General features: G+C 41.2%; 1 protein-coding gene and 1 long non-coding RNA gene across 2 annotated transcripts in view; one reads left to right on the top strand and one right to left on the bottom strand.

The window, feature by feature from the left end:
• Positions 1-27,998, bottom strand: part of LOC130141940 (protein mono-ADP-ribosyltransferase PARP8-like) — a 160,127-nt gene that overhangs the window by 88,079 nt on the left and 44,050 nt on the right. The gene's annotated exons all lie outside the window — the stretch shown is intronic.
• Positions 16,080-21,554, top strand: LOC130141953 (uncharacterized). Its single transcript, XR_008819229.1, has 2 exons — positions 16,080-16,921; positions 21,072-21,554. It is a non-coding gene; the product is annotated as an uncharacterized LOC130141953 (long non-coding RNA).

Below are 27,998 nucleotides of genomic sequence, written 5' to 3'. Positions count from 1 at the left end.
TGGTTTCAGCTGGGACAGAGTTAACTTTCTTCTTAGTAGCTAGTACAGTGCTGTGTTTTGGCTATGATGTGAGAACAATGTTGATAGGACACTGATGTTTTTAGTTGTTGCTGGGTGATGTTTATACTAAGTCAAGGACTGTTCAGTTCCTTGGGCCTTGCCAGCCAGAGGGCTGGAGGGGCACAGGAAATTGGGAGGGGACACAGCCAGGACAGGTGACCCAAGCTAGCCAAAGAGGTATTCCATACCATATGACATCATGCTGAATATAGAAACTGGGGGAAGAAGAAGGAAGGGGGGGACATTTGGCATTATGGCATTTGTCTTCCTGAGTAACTGTTACGCATGATGGAGCCCTGCTTTCCTGGGGATGGCTGAACACCTGCCTGCCTATGGGAAGTGGTGAATGAATTCCTTGCTTTGCTTTGCTTGCATGCGTGTCTTTTGCTTTACCTATTAAATTGTTCTTATCTCAACCCACGAGTTTTACATTCATTTCTGATTCTCCTCCCCGTCCCTCTGAGTGAGGGTGAGTGAGAAAGTGGCTGTGTGGTGCTTGGTTGCTGACCGGGGTTAAACCACGACACTTCCTTTCACTATAAATCAAAACTGCCCATGGTGTACCTGCACTTATACAGAAAATAACAAGTGACTCTGGGTAATCTTTTACTCTAGATGTTGGAGAATGTGCATGTGTGATGACTTATGAAAAGTCCCAGGCAAATCTATTGATGAAAAATGAGGACTATTCCAAAAATAGCACCTATGAAATAAGCAAATCAAAGACACTTGGGGGGGGGGAAGTGTGTGCTGTGTGTCACTCATTTTATACATAGAAAGAGTTACACTAAAATATGGCTATGTGTGCAAAGCCAGGTTGTCCACAATCAGACTATACCAGAATCAGGCCATTTCATCTAGAACTACAAAAGCAGCTTCCTGGTTGCAGTCCCCCTATCTGACCAGTCCCAGCTACCTCCTGTTGACAGATTCTCTTTAAACTTCTCTCCTGTGTTCTTCCTTCTATTCACTGATTCCACTGGTTTGAATTCTCCATCCATCCTCCCCATTAGCTCTTCATTCAATTTCAGTCTTCTCCAGGATACAGAGCACAAAAACTCAGGAAAGTAACCTCTTAACCCAACTCAGCTGCAGCCAGAGCAGCATATATGATCACAGCCTTCAGGCACCTTATTTCCAGGGTTGGGCACATCTTCTTCCACTATGTGTTTTCTACAGTTTGGGGTTTATTTTGTTTTTTATTGGTTTTGGTTTTTAAGGAAAAACATTTTTCCTCTCTTCAGTTTCTTTCTTTTCCTTTTGGAGGACTGCTGTCAGAGGCAACCATGATATGCTCTTTTTGGAGCCAATTAAGAATTATCTTAAAGCCATGAAGTTTTGGTCCACATTGTTCCTATTGGAAGGCTGTTCTGAGGTTCTTGTGATTGTAATTCTAGTAACTCAGTTTTCAATTCAGATCAGTTGAACAGAAACCCTTTGTCTAACCCCTGTACAAAGCCTCTGTGTTGAAAGCTTTCAAATTAAAATAAAAGGACACAAAAAGAAACAACCATTATCCCAAGGCAGAGACACAAGGCAAATTGCAAACTGAACAGTTATAGTTTAACAATGATCCAAGCAACAGAAGAGAGTGTTGTCATAGGAAGGTTTGCCCAATCATTTTAGCAGATAATTCCAGCATCTTACCAATCATTAAAAACATAAATAAACTCATATAAATTCCTGGAGACATTCACTGTTTAGCTTCATTGTGTCCCTATGTCGTGGTCAGACCCTCTGCCACTATCTGCCCCTTGAAGGAATAAGGTTCCAAGTCCAAGTTACAAAGTGAGGTTTATTGAGAGAAGGCACTTGTTAAGTGGATAACAATTACACCACTCTGTGAGTGAGGATTATTCTGCTTCTATTCCAAATTCCTTATAATCTACCTAATAAGTATCACTCAGTTCCCAGGAAAGTATCCTTACCTGGTGTCCCAAGTAAGGGAAGATCCACCAAGGTGTGGGCCAGCTGTTCCTCAGGAGAATTTGAATCAGGCTCTCAGGGAGCAGTTTATATACCCTCCCTCAGTGGTTTCTGTGGTTACCATCTAGGGCAAACTCAGGCCCAGGACAACAAAAGGTCAGACCCCCAACCAAAGCACTACCACTTGGACTGAATCATCTCCCCACTCCCTAAGAAGTGAAAAGGTTCCTTTCCTTTACATGCAGTGTTTGGCAAAGTAGAAAACTGCTAGGCAACCTTCTTCGACCACTCAACACATTTATTAATTAGTTGGCATTTTGCTTGTTTATCTAATGAGGTGTGTGACAGCCACTGCTGTGCGGGGGAAAAGTAAATTGAAACACTCTTGCTCTTCAGGTCTTTGAGATATCTGACAAAATCCAAATTTTTCCCCCTTCCCTCCCCCCCCCAATTAAGTCCCAAATGCTTCTGGGTATAGCTGAAATATTGTATTTATGGACTAAACCTGATTTTTTCTGTTAATCCCATACATACAGTTTCCATTAACATCAGTACAAACTGAATATATAACTTTCAAATATAGAATTTGAATGCCAAACTATAGGTTTCTTTGAATACTCTAAAGTAAAATGCATATTCTTGCATACATCCAACATAAGAAAATCACATACCGCAAGTTTTTCAATAGATTTTACATATGAAATTGTCCAACCCAGTTTATTCATGCCATTATAATGCATTCACATAATTGAGGACCACTGGCATACCTACAACCAGGTATTTATCTGTTGCTTACAGGTACACACAGTCTCCTGGTCAAGCCAATAAGGTGGCACCCAGCACCTCTGAAAACTGCTAGATTATGATATACCATGGACCCATATCCTGCCTACATTTTAATCCAAGGCAACAATCGCTGTTCCCGACTACTATGCTACACAGCTGCAAGGATTGCTTGCAAAACTGAGGTGTTTGGCTCATCCTGCTGTCCCATTACACTAACACAGTCAAAACCACACCATTGGAAAAGGAGGTTGGAAAAGGAGCTTAAATAAAATTTATGGAAAAATTTTGCATTGGCAAGGTTTCCCATTGCTAGTTTCAGTGAGTTATGAGTAAAATGTTACTTCCCTTTCTTACTAGTATCTCAGAGAACAAAATTGTAGGTTAAATATGACATTGATGACTCTCGATGTTACTCATGGAAAAAAATTCAAAGCATACCCCTGTACTGTATTTCAATATTGTGCAAAATAATAGCAGCAGGGAATTTCAGTTCAAGAGCTTTTTATGCATTTGAAGTGGCAGCATTGGCTAAGATCTGAAACAATTCTTCCACCAACTTCTCATTAATTTTATCTGTTCTTGAATATCATACTCTGATTTCTTCTTCCTAACAGAATGCAATAGAAAGCATACTGCACTTTTTTTTTTTTTTTTTTTTTTGCATTTAGGCATATTTAGTAACAGCCCATCTAATAAGGAACAATTCCTAAATATATGGACTGTTCTTGGGCCAAAGAATGCCTCTAGATGCATCACTGCTCACAAAATATTAATTTCATACTATACTCAGACAACTGTACCTGAACATAGTCTGGCAGACATTCCTACAGAAAATGCTAAGCAAACTATAGAACAAATAACAAAAGATAATTTTAATTTTAGTACCCTACCCCAACATGTAGTTAGATTTTGAATACCATTTTAATTTGTAAAGATACAATTTAAAAAATCCCTCCACGAGTCTTAATTAGATCCTGGTCTTACCATAAAACTAAATACTTAGGAAGCCCCCGTATTCCTGCAGAGGTAGTTCTATTCCCAGCTCTGTTACAGTGACTTGCTATATGTCTCCCAGCAAGAAAAAATGCACACATTTTCAAAAGACGATCAGTAACTACAAAGTGTCCTAGACACTGATTTACCTTTCATGCATGCTGAACCTCTACATCTCCAACAGAAATCAGGAGGAACCATCTGCAGTTTTGAAAATAAGGCTTTATAGTCCAAATTTAAAAAATAGGCAAAAAAATGCGCAGAAATGGCAATTAGACACTTAAACTGTTTATATTCCCTTAAAAATCCCATCAGTACATATTCACCATTTTAGATAATTCAATGTACTTACAAAGGTATAAAAAATATCCATTTAATCATGGATTTCTATAGAAATTTAGTTCTCTTAAAAGGAATTTGGCTACCTAAGCATCTTTTATGAAGCCAGCATGTAAATATCTTTGAAAAACTGGTAAAATAAGATTCATACTGAGGCAATCAAAATTGATACATACTTTTCAAAACACACAATGAAATCTCAGCCCCATTCAATTGGCAAAACTCTCACTGACTTCAAAAAAAGTGAAGGTTTAGCCTTATAGCAGCTTCTTCACCAGCAAATCTGCAATAAAATAATTTCAGAGATTATGTACTCCATCCCTTTCTTATTCCTTGCTCTATCTGTACAGTTTAGCACACACAGCCACCAAAATTTGTAAAGCATCCTGAAGATGGGAAATTACCTCCAAATGGCAAGTTTTGTAATCATTCTATTATGAAGTATTTCCAGTAAATATAGAGAATGAGTAAACATGAACAGAAAACTTCAGTCTTCTGCTAATGTGAGATTAAAACCAGTAAGCCTTTCACTAACACAGACCTCTCAAACTGAAGATCTCCTCAGAGCCTTTAATAGTCAGATACTAATGTAAAAAATGAGATAGTATGAAGAGAACAAAAACAATTAACCTATAGAATGAAATAAAAAAGAAAAAGGATCAAACACAAAAGAATAGCTCCTTCTTTCTTGATGCTTCACTGACACCACATACACTTGCAATGACTTGAAGAATTGTTCAGCCAGCAGTGCTCCAGACTGCAGAGAAGTCATCAATGGAAGCAGTAATGCAGCTGCAAGTGCTCATCACCCTGTTTACTGAGGCCATTGTACTGAGAAACCTAAATATAGATTCAAAAATCTAATTCAGATATCTACATCTTAAAAGCTGGGCCAGTTTTACCAAGATCCAAACTGCCTTCTCAGGCATGTCGGGATACATAAAACACAGCACAGTAAGCAAAATGCAAATAGTTCAAAGTAGGTAGAGTCAAAATAATGTAAACATGAATACTTGGGAAATTTTTTATTATGTTTTTTTAGTTTGAGGGTTGGGATCTCAGGTTTTTCTTGAGGAAAGTGAGTTCACAAAAAAAAAAACAACAAGTAATATTGCCCCAAGTGGGTAGGTACATTGCATTTTAATGTCCTCAAAAAGTTGCTCTGAAAAACTTACCAGCAAACATGAGTCAAACTGCTCACCTGTTCACACAATTGTTTATCATCAGATGCATCAGTGATGTGAGTCATGCAAGTACCTAGATCAATAAACATCCCAATTTCTTTCACAGCCCTGTCAGGTGCTATGGGGCTACTGCAGAGGCTGCTCCTCCAGAACAGAAAATCAGAAGCCTGGTGGCAAAGTGAATATTTCACTCCATGTTGAAAGGTCACTCACTTTTCATCATCTCATAGCATCATTAAGCCCAAAAGAAGTGGGATAACTGTTCAAAATTGCTGCCTGTGTTGAAATGGACAGTAAAACCATATCACTTATTTGCACCAGAAAAAATTAAAAGGAAAAATTGCAGTCTCCTTTCACAGCAGGACATGTATAGCAGAGGGCCTGAAAAATATAGCAAGATTTTACTGCTTAATGAAATACTTATAGTGATATATTAAGGCACAGAAATTATTACTGTGGGAGAGTTCATGATGTATTAATCAAAACACATTTGAAAAGCTTCATCGTATTTTTAAATTACGCTAGAATCTGTGCGATCCAGCCTCATGAGGACCCAGCCACCTCCTGGGACATGCTGTGTTCTCAGCTCCTACTGAGAAATCTGTGGGAACAGAGGATGCTTAGCACTTTGCAGGATAGAGCCCTCAATGCTCAAAGGAAAATCTAACCTAAATGTAACCTAAATGACTCAATCAGATCAAGCAGCATTAATTAACAACATCTAACAAGAATGTGTTTAGCAACGTAAGCAAATAAATTTCAAGCATTTTTTTTTTTTTTTAAACCCCAAAACTTAGCACTGACTAATTCCCTTCCCATATTACTCAGCAGCAAAACTCTGGCTGAGTTGAAGGAGACAGAAATATGCCTCTTCCCCCCCCTCCCCCCCCTCCCAATTTCTCTAGTTGCTTGACCACCAGAAGACATACCTATTGCTCTCTTTCTTAACTGCTTTCTCTCTGGGCATCAGCACTTGTGGAAACACCATCAAGAGTGCTGGAACAATGCTTTGATGGGAAAGCCGTTGATATCCCTCCTGTTTTATAAGTGGGAAACAAATACCCAGGAATGACACTGAAGTGTTTCAGCTCACACAGATAGTCAATGGTAGATAACAAGGGATCACAAGCACCAGCTGGAAGACTATCCTTTCTCATATAAAGGTTTTCAATGCTGGAAAAACTATTGTTATCCACAGGATATGAGTCTTTCTATGAGTCTTTCACATTGGAGTCTTTGTATGAGTCACGTTGATTGACAGGTATTTTCTATATCAGTAGGTTTAGAGTTAATGGAGGTTTTGCTACATTTTTCAAGTCATCCGCCATATAATCAAAATGTTACATCTATTATTTGCCTAATTAAGCTAGGTATATCCAACCATGAATATGTTGTGCAATGAAATTCCAATACATACAACACTGCTTTGTTCTCTGCAAACTGCAAAATCCTGCCACTTCCCTTTTTGAAATAACAAAGTAGAAAGAATTACGTCAAGGCACCTACTATGCATTTTCAATAAAATAAATATTTTGAGTTTAACTTTTGGAACACCTGCTATACTTTTTTTTACCAAACTTCCACCAAACATAGTCACAGCAGTTGACCATTCAATTGCCATTGCTTCCCAGAGCAAGGGGATTTTACTGAAGTCAAATTTGCTAAACTGTCTACAAATAAAATTAGAGGAGCGGTAATCAGTTTGATTTTTATAAAGCTTGAAAACTTTACAAATATTAAGGTGCTGTAAGTAGTATAAGAGGCAATGGGAAAAAGAGACACTTCAACTGGGAATAAGAGCTATACCTCTTATAATTAGGACAATGCATTTATACAAGAGTTTACTGAGGATGAGCACTCTTGCACAGTGCTACCTAAAGGACTGATCCTAAAATCGTCATAAGCTTTACAGGAATGGCAACGCCAGTACAGAGCTTGCAGATATAAGAATGCTATAGAAAACTGATGTCGTGGTTTAACCCCGTCTGGCAACCAAGCACCATGCAGCAGATTGCTCACTCTCCCACACCCAGAGGGATGGCAAGGAGGATCGGAAAGGAATGTAAAACTTGTGGGTTGAGATAAGAACAATTTAATAGGTAAAGCAAAAGACACGCATGCAAGCAAAGCAAAGCAAGGAATTCATTCACCACTTCCCATGGGCAGGCAGGTGTTCAGCCATCCCCAGGAAAGCAGAGCTCCATCACGCATAACGATTACTTGGGAAGACAAACGCCATAATGCCAAACGTCCCCCCCTTCCTTCTTCTTCCCCCAGTTTATATACTCAGCATGACGCCATATGGTATGGAATACCTCTTTGGCTAGCTTGGGTCACCTGTCCTGGCTGTGTCCCCTCCCAATTTCCTGTGCCCCCCCATCCCTCTGGCTGGTAGGGCCCAAGGAACTGAACAGTCCTTGACTTAGTATAAACATTACCCAGCAACAACTAAAAACATCAGTGTCCTATCAACATTGTTCTCACATCATAGCCAAAACACAGCACTGTACTAACTACTAAGAAGAAAATTAACTCTATCCCAGCTGAAACCAGGACAGTATCCACCCCTTATTCCATACAATTTACATCATGCCACACTCTCCAATACCACCTCATTAACCACCATCACCCTTTCCATCCTTTGACATAATACACAGAAATCATTCCCCTAGTCTATGCACCACCCCTGTAAAAATGTCCACAAAATGTCCACACAATGTCCATTGAGTTCATTTAGTCCATGAACACGAGCTCTTATGGTGGTCACTCAGGAGAAGAGAGGTTGTGTGTGGTATGGGGTTATCGGGCATCAAAGCCAGCACAGGTCAGGTCACTGCTGCACTTGCACCGCTTCTTGTAAGGCTTGTCCTCCAATGGTTCAGGTGGTTGCTGCTATAGTCATTCCTATAACATGAAACTCAAATCATGGATTACAACCATTTAAAGTTATATCCATTACAATCTCCAACCCCGGACCCTTTATATACTCAGCATGATGTCATATGGTATGGAATACCTCTTTGGCTAGCTTGGGTCACCTGTCCTGGCTGTGTCCCCTCCCAATTTCCTGTGCCCCCCCAGCCCTCTGGTTGGTAGGGCCCAAGGAACTGAAAATTCCTTGACTTAGTATAAACATCACCCAGCAACAACTAAAAACATCAGTGTCCTATCAACATTGTTCTCACATCATAGCCAAAACACAGCACTGGTAAGCAAAATTGGAAGAAAAATCACAGTCAGTTAAGTGACTTTAGAGACAAACAAAGTCTCTGTTATGGATTTTCTCCTTTTTTTAAAACACTTTTTGCAATATGAATCACACTGAAATATGAGAATGAAAACTGCTCCTGTACAATATGCTTCACAACATTAATGAATTCTAGCTTTAATGAAAATTACTATAGTTCAAATTCAATTTTTTAATTTGTTGTTCCTCACCTTCTGTGAATTCACCATGGCATTTTAACCTAATGAACATCAGTGTAATGCATGCTACATCTTTCTAACATCAAAACCACTAGCTTACCAAAATAATAATTTGGGGGGAAAATAAATTATAGAGAAATAACTACGTTTTGTCTGATTTGTTTTAAAAATAAAAAGCAGATCTTGCAGGACACTGGATCCACTACTGAGTAAGTGTGAAATGAAGCTAATTTCATTTGATTTACTATATTTACTTTATTAGATCAGTAGAGAAGTGGAAATGCAGTAGCATACTGTAAACATGCCTAATAAAGTAGGTAAACATAGGCATCAACAACTTAGTGTATTTCCAGTGAGCTGTATTTGTTTTTATTAAGGTATTTGTGTAAGCAGAAACTACAGTCTAAATCTAAAGCTAAAAACAAAACAAAAAAAAAAGGGCATAGCTCCTTCAGGCAACTAGAGGTCTAAACATGTAAACTATTTAATTTAGGAGTCTATTCTTCTTTTCAGGGTCATGCAATCCTCCCATTGACCTTGGTGGATCTTACACTGTCAGAAAAACAGAATTCTAAGTCAAAGTTTGTTTGCCTTTCCTTTTACAGCTTCTTCTTTCAAATCCACAGGCATAAATTAACGTCCTCCTTAAGAAAGAACTGAAAACATACCAGCCCTTCTTTTATAGGAGAGGATGGGAGGGGAAGAGAGGGGCAAGGACAGGGTTTGCTTTAACCTAAAGAATGTGTGGATGAAAACATGGAGAGCGGCATGAACTGAGAATGCTTAGCAATTACATTTCTAAACTGAAATGCCCCTAAAACAAGTGGGAGCCCCAATACCCATTTCTATAGGGGAAGAATGCTTCTGTGCGGTTAAAAAGCTTCATAAAGAATCAAGCAAGTAGAGGTTTCAATAAGTGAGCATCCAGTATGAGAGATGAAAGTGAACTGGCTCATTGCTTTATGATCCATTAAGGGATCTAGCCATACAGAAAAAAAAAAGAAAAAAAAAAGATAATTTGCCCAAATCAGTATGCCCTCAAATCATACGTAATTTAAATAAACAGACAAAAGGGTTCAAGGAGTTCAGCTCTGCCTAGGCACAAGTGGAAGTAATTCAAGCTGGTTTATTAATAGACAGATAAAACCATCCGGAAATGGCCTGATGAGTCAGTACAACTCAGCAGCTGAGGGAGATCTCCACAGCTTTCACACATGATGAGTGCCTGTGACAACAAGATCTACAGCTGAAGCCACTGGCAGCAGCACACTCTGGAGCTGGCAGTGGGAAGCATTAAACAGCTGTAACGGAAACGGGGGCACTCCACATTTCACTCGGGTTACTGGCAGATTAAGGTGATTATCTCCACACCCACTCAGGAGCACGCAAGTATGACAACCAGCAAAGGAACCCCAGTAGCCATGTCCAAGCAAGGGAGTCCCAGGGGAGCTGGGGTTGGCCCAGGGGGCCATCAGCCCCATGGGCTGGGGCTGACACCCAACACGGGAGGTCAATGGGAGAGGCTCCCTGCAGCACCCTATAGACTGAGGGGTTACTGCCAGGGTGCATGGGACACATTATGGGGTGCTGGGGAAGAGCAGTTCAGAACTGTGCAGGACTTATGATGGGTTGCTTAAGTGAAGGACCAAAGGTTAGGAAAGGTGGTTTGGGGGGAACAAACAGTATGGTTAAGGATATTCAAACTCTAATCCTCACAGCTCACAAACTTCCAAAGATCAGTTATCATGGAACAATATAGAAAGCTTTCCAGATGTTCTACCTATGCAAACCTGAAATCTGAGAGTAAATGCTAACAAATTTAATAAAAAGAGTAATAATGATGTAGAAACTGTAATAAAAGATCTACACTTCTACTGGGGAAAAATATTAACACAAAAGTCACATTAGCTTGCCAGAAAACAAGTTTGGGATGATAAATACTGGTTTGTGGTTGTAGGTTTGTAGTTTTACAGTCAGCTGAGCCATCAACGTCTTTAAACAGCTGAGACTGATAAAAGCGTGGCCCAGTGAAAACAAATGAGGATGAGTTTTGAGCTTTGCACCTGGCAACTAATAAACTCCTTCACATAGCTTTGAGCCTCATGCTTCCTATTTTCCTTTCTGCAAAATGCTTTGAAAACTACAGCCTGTTTATTACACATTATATTGAAGCCTTATACTCCAATATAAAATACAAAGTAAAAGTAAATTAGCAGCTGAGTGCTTAGTAAACAGCAGCCTCCTCCCCAATCCCAGCTCATAATTTTCTCAAACCAAGAGGCCAGCTCACAAATCAGTTCATAGAATCACAGAATCAATCCTTTAGGTTGGATGTAACTCCATTCACCACCACTCTTTGGGCTCGGCCATCCAGCCAGCTTTTAACCCAGCATAGAGTACACCCATCCAAGCCATAAACAGCCAGTTTCTCCAGGAGAATGCTGTAGGAGACGGTGTCAAAGGCTTTACTAAGGTTCAGGTAGACAACATTCACAGCCTTTCCCTCATCCACTAGGTGGGTCACCTTGTCATAGAAGGAGATCAGACTTGTCAAGCAGGACCTGCCTTTCATAAACCTATGCTGACTGGGCCTGATTCCCCAACTGTCCTGCACATGCCATGTGATGGCACTGAGGATGATCTGCTCCATAACCTTTCCTAGCACTGAGGTCAGGATGTAGTTTCCCGGATCCTCCTTCCTGCCCTTCTCGTAGATAGGTGTCATGTTGGCTAACCTCCAGTCTTCTGGGACCTCCCTAGTTAGTCAGGACTGTTGATAAATGATGGAGAGTGGCTTGGCAAGCTCCTCTACCAGTTCCCTCAGTACCCTTGGGTGGATCCCATCTGACCCCATAGATTTGTACATGTCTAAGTGGAGCAGCAGGTCACTAATCATTTCCTCCTGGAAGTTGTTAAAAAGTACTTTTAAAAGTTCTTAAGTTCTTAAAAAGTTCTTACTTTACTTTTTACCTGTGACAGAAGACTTCTCAAAAACTGCTTGCAAAGCTGTGTTATGTAAAAGCCTTCACCCGCAAAAGCAACTAACATCCCTGGTTGCATGACAGAGCTGTGGCAGAGCCAGCGAGCGAGCCCTGTCCTGGCAGCCCCACCATGCCACTGTGAGGCGGGCTGGGGCAGCACTTGCAAAAGGCCTGAGACAACCTCTGCAAAGGTTCTGCCCCAGTTTCTTCCAAACACAGAGACTAAGATAGCCCAGCAGGTTGGCACAGCCCTCACATCAGCCATGTCATACAACTGCCAAAATGGGAGCCACATCTGAGATGCTTGTGAATTCTGGGCAGCTCAAGTTGGTCACTTCTTGCTGTGACTTCCCAACGGTTTCAAAGAAAAGAAGATCTGTGTAAGGGCATGCAAGCAGGATCAAACCTTTTGACTGCTAAATCAATTGGCACACAGTTTTTTTGAAGATCAACATTTCTCTAATGTCTGTTGCAAAGAAAAAATATCTTTTCTTGATGACTCATTTTCCACACTAAAGAACGTCCGTGGGTTGAAGAACAGAGCTGAAGCAATTCTATTTTTTTCCTCCTGTCACTATTGTAGCAGTTCTAAACTCCAGCATGAAATAGAAATGAAGCACTTGCAAGATGTTTCCACCAAGTGAACTGAACAACATTATTTTGTTACCACTTTTGTCATTATTTTTATCTAGATGCACATTATTTTCAAATAATTTCAGCACTGTTACTCTCAGAATCTGACCTTCCAAACACAGAGGCAGAAGTTGGGATTTTATTGCATCCATCAAATGGATGGTGCGTTATTTGCAAAAACTTCTTTGCTATTAGTGTTGTGAGTCCAGTCATGCTTTAATTAAATTAGGAATGAATTAACAAGAATATATTTATCCCAAAGTATTAGACTCTAAACAATAGCCTCTCAGTCAGGAATGCCTCAGAAAACCTCTGCAACATTGCTGGACTCTGAAACTCTATAGAGCTCGTCAAGGGCTTTCTGCCTCCTGTCCCAACACTCCCCTACTACACTACACTTCAAGTGAAGATGATAACATAATCCCTTTTGTTCTAGATGACAAAAGGTGTGCGATATTAACACCTAGAATCAGGAGAAGTAAGTGATCCCAGCATCTGCTGACGGCGAGGGAAGTCAAGCAGGCAAACTCAATGTGAGTGATAAAACAAGCTTCACTTTATTACGGCGCGATTATGTCTTATATACAGTTCCAGCTAATTATGCCTACTAGTCATCTGCTGATTAGTTAAGCTCTAAAGGGTTACATTTTCATACGTCCTCCTACTTGCGGTTTCTGCGGTTAGCTCGCTACATATTTTTTTTTCTCTCTTGTCTACGCGACTTCCTCAAAGTTATTTACAACATTAGGCACAAGGTCAGTGTGTTTTTCTCAGCTTCCTTATCAGCATGCCTCAGCATAGCTGCAAGGCCTGCTTCAGCTAACTTACGCTAACTTTGTTTCACAAAGATCTTCAAGGGAGTCATGGCCATGATCACGCAGCCATTCTGCAACAATTCCCCCTTTTTCTCTTTGCTCAAGCAAAACTTGTCCAGTTACACGCTCGAGTAATTTTCGAATACAAGAGAGAGCACAGCTTAAACATACGAGTGCAATGATAACAATTATTACTATAAGCAACACACTTTGCAACAGCCCTTTTAGACTACCAGAAGACCGCCCTAATAATAGAGCACCATAACTTTGTCCATTAATTATCAGAGGTCCTCGGACACGAGTTGCGATTTTTTGTGGTCGGTTGTCAATTAATGTTGTATCTACTGCTGTTGCCAGGTCCAGGCCGAGGCTCCCTCGGGTGGCGGGTTGTAACATGGTGTCTGCCGATAAGAGTTGGTCATGTCTCCTGGAGGGGGTGTCATGAAGGTGACAGGAGCCATGATTGGGGTCGACGCGCTGCGGCTCCTCGCACTAGGTTTCTCGTTTCCCGTCTGCCGACAGACATTGGTGTTGTGGGTCCCTCACTGACAATTTTGGCACCACACTTGATGTTGTCGACAGCGGTCACGGGTATGTCCTGGTTTCCCGCATCGATAACAGAGGAAGTCTCAGCGCTTGGTGATCACTGGCTTTGGGGGCGCGGTAGCCCCAGGGGGGCGCAGAGGCGCAAGCGCTGCAAAAGCCTGACTTTGGGCTTGCACTAAATCTCTCCCTACTGCTTGGATTGCTTCCACTAGCAAGGCTTGCTGACCTACTGGCACCCGACTCATTCGCTCTAGCATTGTTTCTACAGAAGAATCTAAGGGCAGGGTTACTAAAATGCCTTTGGTGTAACTGTTACTATTCTCCAAAATACATTGGCGCAATAACAGCCCTTTCATAAAGGTAGGCATATCGGCTAAGTTGATAGCTTCAGTTACTCGGTCAACAAAGGATGCAAAAGACTCATCTCTCCCCTGTTTAACAGATAAATATGATGGTGAGGGTGGCGAAGTTTTTAGTCTCTGCAGGGCTTCTCGGGCTAGTCTCATGGACTCGGCTGCTACCTCAGGGGTAAGGTGCAGTTGAGCGTCGACACTTTGAAATGGCCCTGTGCCCATTAGCTGCTCAACGGTGACTCCTAACAGAGGGTCACCCTGCTGCCTTGGACTATGTGCAGATACTTCACATAGCCGCTGCCAATGGGCTTGCCACAACAATTGCTGGGATTGTTTCAAAATGAGACGCATTATGTTTTTAATATCTTCGGGGCACAGTATATCACTGCTCCAAATATAATTTAACATTTGTCTGGTGGGCTCACTGTGGAGGCCTGACTCATTCACTGTACTGCGTAACTGCGTAACTTAATATTTTCCAATCAAAGGCCTCCCAGGTTCCTTGTCTTTGGTTAGCGGCATTTATCTGATATGTTACAGGGAAAGCTTGTGGGGGGTTGACTTGCTCAGCAATATCAAATATTCCCTGAGCAGCTGCTTCTTGTGCTATTTTTTGCCAATTGATGCGCGTAGAACACAACAGTTTGTTTACTGAATTTTTAGAATTTTTAGAATTTTGTAATGACTGCCCACTGCTATTTTCTTCCTCAACAGAACTTTCGTCAGATGTGTCTCTGCCCTCTGGCCCCCCCGAGGCTACTGCGCCGGAGGGGGGGGGGCCACCCGAGGCTACTGCACCGGAGGGGGGGGAGGCGGAGGACACGAAGGGTCTGGAGGTGGTGCAGTGGGCTCTATAGGTGGTACAGAGGGCACTGTTTGTGATAAAGGGGGTATTGGAATGTGATTTTCACCTGGCATAATTTTTCCTGCATTAGGATTTGCGCTTGCAAGTCGGCTTGTTGCTGCCGCAGCAAGGCGCTTTTCTGCTTGATATCTTTTTATACAATTAGTTACTTCACGCCATGATTTCATTAACTTTTTATTTTTTCTTTTTTTCTGCCTTATCGTCATCTATAACTAAGTCCCACAAGCAGTCTCCAAACGCACGCCACTCCTCTACTTCAAACATTTTTTCGGGATCTGTAAAAAACCCTTTCGCTTTTCCCATAGCAATTAACCCGGCCAGGTCTTTTAAAGGGCCTACTCCCCGCTTTTCTAAAAAGCGTCTTAATAATTCAAAGGCTACCTCTCTTTCCATGATGCGCGCACTCTGTAATCTCGCCCCCCTTCTTTGTCCGGCGAGGTTGGATTTCCGCGACCTCCTTGTTATCTGGTCCGGAGCAGCGATTTTGCTAGGTAGCCTCTTTCTCGGCTGGCAGACCCTGCCTTGTTGCCGAAGGTCTAAGCGGGGAGACGGCGAACGATATCTTCGGAGCCAGTCTCCTGCTTCCCGGACGCTGCAACCGGGGCCTCAACGAGCACGCTGTCAACCGGAGGAGGAGTGGGGGTCCTCTCTTCACGGGAACATAATGAAGGCGTCAGGTCCCTGTTCGGGCGCCACTTGCTGACGGCGAGGGAAGTCAAGCAGGCAAACTCAATGTGAGTGATAAAGCAAGCTTCACTTTATTACGGCGCGATTATGTCTTATATACAGTTCCAGCTAATTATGCCTACTAGTCATCTGCTGATTAGTTAAGCTCTAAAGGCTTACATTTTCATATGTCCTCCTACTTGCGGTTTCTGCGGTTAGCTAGCTACATATTTTTTTTTCTCTCTTGTCTACGCGACTTCCTCAAAGTTATTTACAACATTAGGCACAAGGTCAGTGTGTTTTTCTCAGCTTCCTTATCAGCATGCCTCAGCATAGCTGCAAGGCCTGCTTCAGCTAACTTACGCTAACTTTGTTTCACAAAGATCTTCAAGGGAGTCATGGCCATGATCACGCAGCCATTCTGCAACAAGCATCCTCATAGGGAGGGAACAATTTTCATACACTCAGAAGTTGGGCAGAAAACTGCCCACAGCTTCTGGTACCAGTGTTATCGATTTGTTAATAAGTTAAAATTGATTGATTTTATTTGATTGATTAATTGATTTTATAAAATCATTTAATAGAATTAAAATATAGAAGGAGAAGAAAAAAAAATAAATTTTTATAGGAAACTTGCAGCTACGCAGTAAGAGTTGTTATGGAATCTTTTGTACGTCTTGTACCAAGGCTAGAAGAAGGGCCTGGAACTATTGTAATAACTCTAGGGTTGAAAGGTTCCATTGTATTTAACCAATCTTCTGTACGCAGAGGTGTATTGAAATGTCAGAATATGAGATTAATGGGAACTGGGGAGAGTCGACTGGAACAGCTTGTAGGTGCCTGCCAAGAAACCGTGAACTTTAATAAAAGGTAATTCCGGCAGGGGGAGATCGCGACCACCGACTCATATACCACCTACCCAAATCGTACCCTAGACCCATTTCTAGACCTTTCTAAGCTTTACTGCGCATAATCGGATATAGGAGGAGAGTATGTAAATAATTTACAGGAAATGTTATGATTATGCATGAATAATTAATGAATATGTATGAATAAGTTCTATATATGGAATCTGATTTTGGGACCTGGTGTGCGTTGATCGTGAGAGGACTCGCTCACGCACCCGGCCATTAATAAAGAAGTGTCTGCTTATCTACATCACATTGGTGTCGATAAGTTCTTCATTCCGAGATTTCGGTAACAGTTTTGGCGACCCAGATGGGACCTCGCTGAAGGAGACCGGAGGAGTCGGGGACCTGATCGGTTCCGGCCGGCACCGAGGATTTCTCGGGGACACCCATCGATCCCCGATCCGTAAGGCTCTTCGCGACGTTCCCTGGATTTTTGGGTAAGACACTTCTTTTTTTAATTGTAGTAAGTAAGTGCACTATAATAATTGTATGGGAAAGAGTGGGATAGAGTCCCACCAGTGGGTTGGAGTCCCACTGAGTAAGTCTACCTGTCAGACGCGGTGAAAGAGCTGCGCAGGGTAGGACTAGGAGTCTGCCCGTAAGACATAAGTGAAAGCTATTGCAGGGTTGGACTAAAAGGATCCTTGTGGAAGTGGAAGCCTAGGCGTCTGCCCGTAAGACATAAGCGAAAGCTATTGCAGGGTTGGACAAAAGTGTAGACAAGAGAAACTATATGCTATAGTGTTCTCTAAGGTAGTGCCTCTAACACGAAGTTAGAAGAAGTTTTTGGTGTTCTTTGTTGTTTTGTGAGTTTGTGTTATTAAGAAGAAAATTAAGAGGTATAATATTGTGTTATATGTTTGTTTAAAGTAACTGTGGGAAAGTGTGAGTGTGGCTGTAAGGGTGAGACGTATAATTGAGAACGAAAGCGAGTGTGGAGTGTGGATCTGCGGATCGGAGTGACAGAGTTGAATAATTGTGTATTGTACTGTGAGTAATTGCACCATGGCAACTAAGTTAACTCGGTTGTTTAAAAGTAAAGGCATGGGTAATCTTGCTGTAAATGACAAAATCCCGAAAAATTCTTTGTTGGGATGTTTATTGGCACATTGGGGAAATTTACAGGATGATCTGCAAAAGAGCCAGATGATTGAGTATTGTAATAATTTGAGTATTGTAATAATTGGTGGCCTTTGTATATATTGGATGATCAGGAAAAGTGGCCCATGAATGGGACACTGAATTATAACACTATTTTGCAGTTAATGCTGTATTGTAAAAGAGAAGGGAAATGGAATAAAATGCCAGATGTGGATTTGTTTTTTTTACTTAAGACAAAGAAAGGATTGGCAGGATGAATGTAAGCTAACTATTAGAGATAATTTGGTAATGGCTACAACTTCCGATAATAAGAAAGTGGAAAAAAAATGTTGTTTAAATTGTGAGGTTGGGAGTGGATACAGGAGCAACATTTTTTTATTAAATACCTGTAAAGGAAAAACTGGAACAAAAATAGGCCATTCCTGAAACCCCTGGATTTGAAATTTGGAAATAAGATAATTACACATGATTTTTTGTATGTACCAGAATGTCCGATACCCTTCTTAGGAAGAGATTTGTTATCCAAATTAAATGCACAGATTGTTTTTGACGAAGGAGAACTTTTCTTGAAAAAACCTGAGTCAAAAACGGGAGAAATCCTGATGATACAAGAAAAGGTAAAGGAACAAGAAATTCCACCGGAGGTGGATTTGGCAGTGATCCCTACTGTATGGGAAACAAATATTCCTGGTAAATTGAAACTAGCAGAACCTGTTAAAATAGATTTGAAGGAAGGCGCAGGAACAGTGAGAATTAAACAATATTCAGTCAAACCAGAAGTGAGACAGGAATTGAAGAAATTGATTGATAAATTTTTGGAGTATAAAATTTTGGAAGAATGTGAATCTGAGTATAATACTCCTATTTTACCAGTCAGAAAACCTTCGGGTGAATATAGACTGGTACAAGACTTGAGAGCAGTAAATCAAATAGTTAAGGATATTTATCCTGTAGTAGCAAACCCTTATATATTGTTAACAGCATTGAGGGAGAATTATCAGTGGTTTACAGTGCTTGATTTAAAAGATGCTTTCTTTTGTATACCTTTGGAAAAGGAAACCATAAAACTGTTTGCTTTTGAATGGGAAAATCCTCAAACCAGGCAAAAGATGCAGCTGACATGGACTAGATTGCCCCAAGGATTTAAAAACAGTCCAACTATTTTTGGAAATCATTTAGCAAAGGAATTTGAAATCTGGAAACAGGACAAACCAAGACCTGGACATTTATTTTTACAATATGTGGATGATATATTGATTGCTATAGAAGAAAGATTTATTTGTATACAGGTGACTATTGACCTTTTGAATTTCCTGGGACTAAATGGGTATAAGGTATCCAGGAAGAAAGCCCAAATAGCCTGCCAGACTGTGATATATCTCGGCTTTGAGATTTTAAAAGGACAACGACAATTAGGAAAAAATCGCAAAGAAGCTATTTGTGGTATACCTGAGCCGAGAAATGTTCATGAACTCAGAGCATTTTTGGGAATGACTGGGTGGTGTCACCTTTGGATCATGAACTATGGGCTAATAGCTAAACCGCTGTACGAGGCCCAAAAGAACTCTCCCTTTGTATGGGGCCCACAACAACAAAAGGCTTTTGTAGAGTTGAAACGTGCCCTAATGTCTGCACCTGCCTTGGGACTGCCGGATCTAACCAAAGATTTCCAGCTGTTTGTACATGAAAGACAACACCTTGCACTGGGCGTGTTAACCCAGAGGATAGGAAGCTGGAAACGACCAGTCGGATATTTCTCTAAACAACTGGACACAGTGAGTAAAGGGTGGCCAAACTGCCTTCGAGCAGGGGCCGCAACAGTGATGCTCATACAAGAAGCTCAGAAATTGACTTTGGGAAGAACAATAACAGTCTATGTTCCACACATGGTGATAACTGTCCTAGAACAGAAGGGGTGACATTGGCTGTCCCCCAGCCGAATGATGAAATAGCAGGTGGTATTGACTGAACAAGATGATGTGATTCTAAAGACAACTAACCTGGTAGATCCTGCAGTATTTTTAAGTTCCATACAGGAAGAAGGACGACTGGAACATGATTGCTTGGCTACCATCGAGTATGTTTATTCCAGTCGTGAAGATCTGAAGGATGTGCCATTGGAGCGACCAGACTGGGAATTGTATACTGATGGAAGCAGCTTTATGGAACAAGGAGTCCGATACACCGGATATGCGGTAACAACAGAGACTACAGTTATAGAAGCAGGAGCATTGGCGAGTACCACATCAGCCCAAAAGGCAGAACTCATCGCTTTAATTCGAGCCTTAGAAATAAGCAAAGACAAGAGAGTAAATATCTGGACTGATTTGAAATATGCCTTTGGGGTAGTGCATGTCCATGGAGCTTTGTGGAAAGAGAGGGGGTTATTGTCCTCTCAAGGATCAAACACTAAGCATCAAACAGAAATTTTACGATTATTGCAAGCAGTTCAAAAGCCAGATCAAGTAGCAATCATGCACTGTAAAGGCACACCAGATTGGGAATACAAAAATAATACCTGGGAATAATTTAGCTGATAGCACATCAAAATAAAAAAAAAAAAAAGGTAGCAAAGAAACAAGCATTGCAAATGGCAATAATTCCTTCTAAAACAGTAACCCTTCCTAGGGAAAAACCGAGATATTCAGAGGAAGATGACAAATTGGGTCAGTTATTAAATGCTAAGAAAAACTTAGCTGGATGGTGGATAACTCCTAATGGGCAAGTAGTAATTCCACCGCTTTTGATGAGAGAGATAATTCAAATGAGACACCAAGAATGTCATTGGGGGGCAGAAGCCTTAGTAACATTTTTACGAAAGCAAGTAATACCAGTTAAGATGTTAGGAATAGCTAAAATGGTAACTGCAAAGTGTGAAGTATGTTTGAAAAATAATCCAGTGATTAAGAAAAAGGTTCAAATGGGTAGGCTGAAGTCTGGTACAGAACCTGGAGATTATTGGCAAGTAGATTTTTCAGAGCTGCCTAGACAAAATGGGTACCGGTACATCCTGGTAAGGGTTGATACTTTTACAGGATGGCCAGAAGCCCTTCCCTGTCGCACCACACAAGCAAAAAGAGGTTGTGAAGTGGTTATTACATGAAATAATTCCGAGATTTGGAGTTCCTATTGGAAATCCTCTGACAGAGGTCCACACTTTGTTGCTGAAGTAGTCCAAAGTGTTAGCAAAGTATTGGGTATTAATTGGGATTTGCATGCGTCTTGGAGACCACAATTTAGTGGAAAAGTGGAGAGGATGAATCAAACTTTGAAATGACAAATAAGTAAAATTTGTCAAGAAACCAGTCTAAAGTGGCCTCAGGCACTTTCATTGGCATTATTATGAATCAGGGTACAACCAAAGAGTGGAACCTCAGTCAGTCCTTATGAATCATTATATGGAAAACCATATGAATCTCTAGAACCAAATCTAAACATACATGTAAAAGGAAAACAAGATGTGTATAACTATTTGCTTTTTTTAAGGAAAACTTTGGCTGTGATTTGGAGTGTAGTAATTTGGAATAGACCTTTACCCCTGGAAAATTCAGTGCATGATTTCCAACCAGGAGACTATGTCTATGTGAAGACTTGGACCTCCGAACCTTTGCAGGAGCACTGGAGAGGACCCTTCCAGATACTGCTAACCAGTTTTACAGCTATCAAAATTGCAGAATCGGATGCTTGGATACATTATACTCTAGTGAAGAAAGCACCGTGAAGAAAGCATCTACTCCCTGGAAGATTGTGAATCGTGACCCAGAGACTTAAAAAATTGACTTTGAAACATGTCTAATTTTGCATATCAGGTTATGATTGGTTTTTGGATTTTTTTTTTGGTTGATAGTGTTGGTGGGATCATGGGCTGACTTGGTGGACAGGAACAAAAGACAAATAGAAACAGAACAAGTGATTGACATTCCCAAACAAATGGCTGAGGAAAATTTGATGGTAGGATTGATTAAAGAATTTGCCAATTTACAAAACGTCATGCAGATCACTGCTTGTTTGCCAGTACCGAGGGCAGTAGGTGAATCTATTCCATGGGGAATTTTAACTATGAATCTGACTAATCTGGAACATAAAAATGAAACCACCTATTGTGAACAAAGGCCAGTAACTCAATGGTATGAACAAGTAAAGGTTATTAGAAAACAGTGGAAGTCGCCAGGTAAAGAAACAGATTGAAAAAAAAAAAAAAAAAACAACCAAAAAAAAACCCCCAAACTATTGAATTATGATTTTATAACAGGATCCCGACCTAATTCCATAGCTTGAGTTCTTCTTCCTGGGGGTCCAAATCTCCAGTTAGGATGGTGTTCTTATGATGAACAACTTAAAACCAATGTGAGCAGAAGTATCATGAAATGGAAGTGTAATAAAACTGGCCAAGGTACCCAATTAGTAGAACAATGGGACTCTATATGGTCTATGTCCATATTTTCTCATTTTCAGTATATGGCAAGAACTTCTTGGTGTTTTACCTGGGATGGGAAAGTTTTTTCAGTATTACCCTGGGTCAATGATAGGTCAACTTCATCGGGAGAGAAGGAAAATAAAATAGTGCCATGGTGGAAATGTGAAAAAGTGTATGATTGCAGTAATGCAGACTTAGTAATCTAAAGAATTCCTCCATAGGCCACTGTTTTAAAATATGGTTATTTTGTCGAGGTCTTAAGAACACTCTCAATTTAACCAGCACTTTTACAGTTAGGAAAGGAACTTTGTTTAGTTATAGCAAAACTACTATTTGAAGTCCAGGACATTTAGTTTGGGCATTAAGTGATGGAACCTGGACCACACATTTACCATTAGATGGTAAGGTGAAACAAATTATTTTAGGCATGCCAACATTGTGTCCATTTTGAAAGAAATCACCATTTAAAGGATCCTTAGAGAACTTAGAATTGAAACGAATAAAGAGATCTGGGATAAATGATGATATTTGGAATGAACCATTTACAGGAGTGAAAACTGGTTGGGCACTTGAATCACTTTTAAATCCTATAGCTTCATATAGAAACAGAGCATGGCTCTATCAGTTAACTGGTCAAGTGGAAAAATTAGCAAACGTTAACAAAAAGGGGTTTAAGGAATTGAATATATAATTACAGGCGACCTCCAGAATGACTTTACAAATAGAATGGCACTAGATATGCTCCTACTTAAAGAACATGGAGTATGTGGATATCTCAAGGATAAATTGGACCACTGTTGCATCCACATTCCAAATGTCACTCAGGATGTGGAACATGATCTAGACCTACTGGGAAAAATTGAAAAAGAAACTGAAACAATTCAAAAGGATATGTCAGAAGATTTGCTTGGGAAAATTTTTAACAAACTGGGATGGAATTTGAGCTCTTGGATACAATCTATAATTAAGACTTTGTATCTGTTACTAGTTGTCTTTTTGATGAGCATGCTAGTATATGCATGTCTGAAGAAACAGTTTACCAATAGAATTGCAGTGAGTCGTATGATTATGAGAGAAGTACCAACTATGTCACCAAGACATGATCCATTACCCAAATATGTTGAAACAAAAGATATATGAATAATGTGAAAGTATTGAAATAATGATTTTCAACACTTTCAAAGGGGGGAAATGTTATCGATTTGTTAATAAGTTAAAATTGATTGATTTTATTTGATTGATTAATTGATTTTATAAAATCATTTAATAGAATTAAAATATAGAAGGAGAAGAAAAAAAAATAAATTTTTATAGGAAACTTGCAGCTACGCAGTAAGAGTTGTTATGGAATCTTTTGTACGTCTTGTACCAAGGCTAGAAGAAGGGCCTGGAACTATTGTAATAACTCTAGGGTTGAAAGGTTCCATTGTATTTAACCAATCTTCTGTACGCAGAGGTGTATTGAAATGTCAGAATATGAGATTAATGGGAACTGGGGAGAGTCGACTGGAACAGCTTGTAGGTGCCTGCCAAGAAACCGTGAACTTTAATAAAAGGTAATTCCGGCAGGGGGAGATCGCGACCACCGACTCATATACCACCTACCCAAATTGTACCCTAGACCCATTTCTAGACCTTTCTAAGCTTTACTGCGCATAATCGGATATAGGAGGAGAGTATGTAAATAATTTACAGGAAATGTTATGATTATGCATGAATAATTAATGAATATGTATGAATAAGTTCTATATATGGAATCTGATTTTGGGACCTGGTGTGCGTTGATCGTGAGAGGACTCGCTCACGCACCCGGCCGTCAATAAAGAAGTGTCTGCTTATCTACATCACATTGGTGTCGATAAGTTCTTCATTCCGAGATTTCGGTAACACCAGTGTGCCCATAACAGAAACAGCAGGAAGTGTGGAAAGGCATAAAAGGAGATTTCCTAACCTCTTCCTCCTTCTCTTGAGTAAGCTGACTCATGGTTTCTCAACAGCACAGAGACAGAGTCTTTCTCAGCAATGGCAAAGAATGCATCCTGGAGTGGCTGTAATGAAACTCCAGTGGGTTGAAAGGGGATGACAAAAAAGTGAGGTTTTTTGGAAAGGTAGGGGAATAGGAGCTAGTTTCAAGGGGGATCAGGTGGTAAGCAGCAGTGGACACCTCTTGACCTCCAGTATCCCTTTCCTCCAGCAGAGATGGGGACTCCAGCCCACACCTGTAACCCAAAGAGACACTCTGCCTCCTAGGCACTGAGCATACATTCTTCCCTTACCCACATATGCCTCCCTTCCTGCTGCAGAGGGGAGAGGCTGAGGCTAGCTGAGGGGGAGGCTAGTACACTTTGTTCCTTGTCACCACAGAAGAAGCAAGCATTAAAAAGAATAAATTCTTCTGCATGGAGGAGGCAGAGGAACTCTCTCTGTACAGGAGGCAACCAAAACGCAGATTGCCCAAAGTCCTATGCTTTGTACATAAACATAAATCAAAAGTTGCCTTGTTCTTAGCTTAAGAGGGAAGGCATTTATGCTCATTTTCAGTGAAATATATTAATTTAAATTCAACTGTCTCTTGTTATTTTGAGGCCATTTTCTCTAATGTTTTGCTGTATTGCAAAAGTCATTACATTATAGGGTCACGTGTGATGACTCAGGAATTCCTTCCTGTGTTCTTTTCTTATTTGCTAGGTAAAATTATATATTTATTCAGGTGTAAACATTACATAGCACAAGGTACACACTCTATTACAAACATTAAAAATGCAAATGTCCAGTAAAACCTGTCCAATAACAAATATTTGACACGGTTCATAGATCTCTATCTGAGCTAGTACAGTCTTGCAGACTGACTTTGATTTTACATGTATAAGGGGAAAGGATCAAGGTTTGCTCATACAAAGAGAGAGGACAGGTGCTTTCAGGCAGACACAAAATTTTTCACAAGCAACTACAGGTATACCCAAAAGAGTAGTGCTTTCAGAGAGCATTAGTGTGAGCAGCCCTAAAGATACAGACTGAATAATCAGTTGCCTGTGTATATAAACTCCTCAACTTAGCAGCTGCTGATCTGAGAGCAGATCTGAAGATGCCTTTTCAAACTCTTCTTCTCTAAAGCCAGTACCAAATACACATTTACAGATTTATTTCCTAACACGAGAATAACCCAGGCACTTTTTACTGACCACAGACCCAAAGGTAGATAACACAAATGAATTCACTAATGTTTGTATGATTTGATGAAGAAACAAAAAAAGAAACAACAGAGGCATGAGTACTACCAAACTGCAAAACAGTGCATCAGAAGAGGCAATAAGGTTTTCTGTTCACTGCATTTCCAATTCAAGTATGATTTTCTTGAAACCTGCTGACACAGTCAAAGAGCTGACAGCTGTCATCTATGGATAGTTGGTGAACCTTTTAGCTTCTGAAATCTTGACTGTTCTGGTTTTGGCTGGGATAGAGTTAATTTTCTTCTTGGTGACTAGTGCAGTACTGGTTTAGATTTTGTGTTGGAACAGTGGGGTCGGGGACTTTTTGGTTTCTCAGGCTTGCTGGCGGGAGGGCTGGAGGGCCATAGGAATTTGGGAGGGGACACAGCCAGGACAGCTGACCCGAACTAGCCAAAGGGATTATTGCATACCATAGAACGTCATGCTTGGTATATAAACTGGGGGGCAGTTGGCTGGGGCCTGCTGATCATTGCTCAGGGACTGGCTGGGCATCAGTCAGTGGGTGGTGAGCAGTTGTATTGTGCGTCACTAGTTTTCTCCCTTTCCTTTGGATTTTATTCCTCTCCCCTTCTCCTTCCTTTTGATTATAACTGTTATTGTTATTATTATTGTTCTTTTGGTTTTACTTTATCTTCATTATTAAGTTGTTCTTATCTCAACCCTTGAGTTTTACATTCCTTTCCGATTCTCCTCCCTGTAGAGGGATTTTTAAAGGACCGAGGACATATGTTACCATTATCCGGATTGGACAACCCAGGCCTGTTAGTTGAAGCTGCAGAGCAGCTTTAAATTGCCATGGGAACAAGTGGTGGGAGAAGGAAAACAAGCTATGCACAAACAAGAAGCCAGGTGCAGAGCAAGCCCTGGGAACTGCGGAATCAGCACACTCTCATCGGCACACTCTGATCAGGCACCTGCAGCATGCCCACCAATCAGCGACACGGACACCCACGTGGCCAGAGACTTTTATCCAACCACCTGTGTGTAAAGTCGGGTGAGCGGTCGGTTTAAGTTATAAATATGACCTTTTTGTTTAATAAAGTGAGCACGGCATGTAGCCATATTGGTGTGATTGTCGTGACTTGGCCGACTCTCCACGGGGGACCCTCTTCGTCTGGCGCCTGAACAGGGACCCATTTATTCACTTAAATGCGGTTTAGCTTAAATGCTGTTCGCTTAAATGCGGAAGTCTCCGTGCATCTGATCCGAAGGGACGTTGCCCGATTAGGGAGCTGGAGGTCGCAGGCGGGCGGAACCTGGAAGGCGAAAAGCGGAGTCTGGAGTTCGGTGTAGAGCTGCAGATCGCACCCCTGCCGGTGGTAAGACCGCGTAGAGTAAATCGCGGCAGGACTCTCCGCTAAATTCCTCTCGGGGGGGGGCGGGGTGGTGGCACTAAGGAAGACCGCAACGAGTGTGGCGAGGCTTCTCCGCTGATATTCTTTCTGTGAGAGGGGGGAGCTCTGAGAAGACCGCGATGGAATTAGACGCGGCAATTAAACTGTTAACTAGCATCCTCCTTGAGAGGGGAGGACGTTAAAGAGACAGAAGTGGAGACCTTAGTTCGCTGAGCACGAAAAAAGAATAAGATCCCCGAGCCCGCGTTATTGTTTAGTATTGCGGAATGGAGAGAAGTGGGAAACTGCCTCTGGGATACTACTGATTTAAAGAACGAAGTCAGAATTTCTTAGTGACTAAGTATCCTTTATTGGCAGCGCAAAGTTAGTTCACACTACATCACTACGATCGAGGGAGGCAGAGAAGGCAAAGAAGCTAAAGCGTTAGGAGCTACGTGGCGGTCAATAGTTAACACTCTGGAAACTATGAAGGCAGAAAAAAAGTAGCGGCAGCAGCTATAAAAGCCTTGGGAGGAGATGTGGTAGAAAAGCCAATAGAGCAGAAGGGTGATTCACCTAAGCCCTCTCTCTTGGCTACACTTTTCGGAGTTGGGCATACTCGTCCTATGAAGGGTATGTCCGCCCCTGCGTGTTCAACAGTGCAGGAGCTTTTAGATAAGACAGAGGACAAACCGGAAGTTACTCCTCGAGAGCCTGCGGTAACTGACCCGAACCCGGAAGAGGCAGCTGAGCCTCCCCAGGAAGGCGGGGCAGCGAGTCCTGCTGCACCAATTGGAGCTGTGGGTGGAGCAAGACCAAAACGGAGAGTGGTGACAGCTCATAGGTCACGTCAGGGCGGGCAAAAGCGCTGTCCGACGTCGTATCCTCCTCGTCCTGAAACCTCATCAGTCGAATTTGAGGAAGAAGGCGGGGAGAAGCGGGGAATGTGAAAAAAAAAAAAAAAAATAATAAAAAAAAGGTGGAAATTGTAGGACTAAACATGTTTAAGTGGTGACTTGGTTTACGGTCTTGATGAATTTTTTACCCATGGGCCAAAGTATTTTTGACATCTTACCTAGGACAAACATATGGGTGACATGGGCAAATATCATGGGAGTAACAGACTTTTGTTTAAGTTTGCAGCAAGCAGACAACCCCTTTAGAACTTGTTTAATTGGTATTCCCCTGCAAGAGAATGAAACAAATTTTGATGGTTTTTGGAATGTTAAAACAGTGGATCTGACTTCCAATCAGAATGGTACATGTATGAGTCCAAATGGGCAATATGTTTGGCATTCTATGCGTAATGCAGCGTGGCAGAAGACGGTTATTGAGAATTTAAATCAGCCACATCATTTACCTTTGCAGGAGTTAGACCTATTGGCTAGCGTTGTACCTGTTGAATATGGTAATGTTACTGCAACTGATATGG

The sequence above is a fragment of the Falco biarmicus genome, chromosome W, assembly GCF_023638135.1.
Source record: "Falco biarmicus isolate bFalBia1 chromosome W, bFalBia1.pri, whole genome shotgun sequence".
Taxonomy (NCBI): domain Eukaryota; kingdom Metazoa; phylum Chordata; class Aves; order Falconiformes; family Falconidae; genus Falco; species Falco biarmicus.
This window is presented reverse-complemented; position numbering and strand designations above follow the sequence as displayed.